Genomic DNA, 1802 nt, shown 5'->3' with positions numbered 1-1802 from the left:
CCCTGATGGCAGAGATGGAGTGTGAATAACACACTTAGGGCAGTGACTTACAATTTGATGATCTTGTTCTCTGGTAATAATACATTTTTAACGTAAGCTAGAAGCATTCTGATGATGCAAGGAATGTGAAGCTTGTGCACAATCATATGGAGACATCTGTTGACAAACAGCTACTAATTTATCAATTTTGTCATTACCTTAAGTTAAAGGTCCTGGAAGATTAGTGTGAGCTCATATGTGTCCTATGAAACAGGGGTATTTCTGCATTTGCACCATCTTTTGTAGTTTATGAAATAATTTAAATAGCTCTTGTGATGATATATATTCAATAACTGAAGTTTCAATATTTTTGGTAACTCTCACTGCATATAAGCTGTCAGAATAAATATTAATAGGCTCATTTGTAAAGTAATTTAAGGCACAAAAGAGATTGTAGCTCTGCTCTTTGGGCAGAAGTATATGAGGTTTGTATTACCTCTGTGTGAACATGGCTATAAAAACCTGGTTTACCTGAGCTTGAAACACCAGTGAACACTGATAGGGCTCCATCTATCAGTGGGGCACATACAATATTTGAAAAATAAGTGGTGTTATTGATGCAAATTGAATAATTTTATCACGAGGGTAATGACTTTCTATCTGTCCAGGAAAATCAGCAAAAGCTATTTACCATAAACTAGAAGCTTGAAAAAGCCAATTATTTTGTTGAACAGAAAATGGAGTAATTATAATATCAGGTTCAGACCCAATTAATTGTAAAACTCTCATTCTACCTTTAATTACTAATTGAGCATTAGAGTCATAAAAAGGAATTAATGTCTTTTCGGGAGAGTGGGCTAAATGAACCCACTCAATAACTCCCAATCTTTGCCATATGGCTCCTGTTGGGGTATGCACAGTTGGAAATATTAATAAATATACTAGTTCTTTAGGATTAATTCTAGTAAGCTGTGCAATTTAATTGCACTTTAAACCTTTTTAAAAGCTGTTCCAGCCTCTATTGTCAGCTGACGTGGACAGGTTGAAGAAGGATCTCCTTGTAATATCTGAAATAAAGGACTTAAATCAGAAGTAGTCAGTTTTAAGGATGGCCTCAGCCAGTTAATATCTCCTAATATTTTTTTTAAATTTTTATTATTGGTTGTTCAAAACATTACATAGTTCTTGACATATAATATTTCATACATTTGATTCAAGTGGGTTATGAACTCCCATTTTTACCCCGTATACAGATTGCAGATTCACATCAGTTACACATCCACTGTTTTACATATTGCCATACTAGTGTCTGATGTGTTCTGCTGCCTTTCCTATCCTCTACTATCCCCTCTCCCCTCCCCTCCCCTCCCATCTTCTCTCTCTACCCCATCTACTGTAATTCATTTCTCCCCCTTGTTTTTTTCCCTTTCCCCTCACTTCCTCTTATATGAAATTTTGTATAACAATGAGGGTCTCCTTCCATTTCCATGCAATTTCCCTTCTCTCTGCTTTCCCTCCCACTTCTCATCCCTGTTTAATGTTAATCTTCCTCTCATGCTCTTCCTCCCTGCTCTGTTCTTAGTTGTTCTCCTTATATCAAAGGAGACATTTGGCATTGTTTTTTAGGGATTGTCTAGCTTCACTTAGCATAATCTGCTCTAATGCCATACATTTCCCTGCAAATTCCATGATTTTGTCATTTTTTAGTGCAGAGTAATACTCCATTGTGTATAAATGCCACATTTTTTTATTCATTCATCTATTGAAGGGCATCTAGGTTGGTTCCACAGTCTAGCTATTGTGATTTGTGCTGCTATGAACAT

This window comes from Marmota marmota, unplaced genomic scaffold (genome assembly GCF_001458135.2).
Source record: "Marmota marmota marmota unplaced genomic scaffold, marMar, whole genome shotgun sequence".
Taxonomy (NCBI): Eukaryota; Metazoa; Chordata; class Mammalia; order Rodentia; family Sciuridae; genus Marmota; species Marmota marmota.
The sequence above is the reverse complement of the archived record's forward strand: the minus strand, read 5'-3'. Positions refer to the sequence as shown.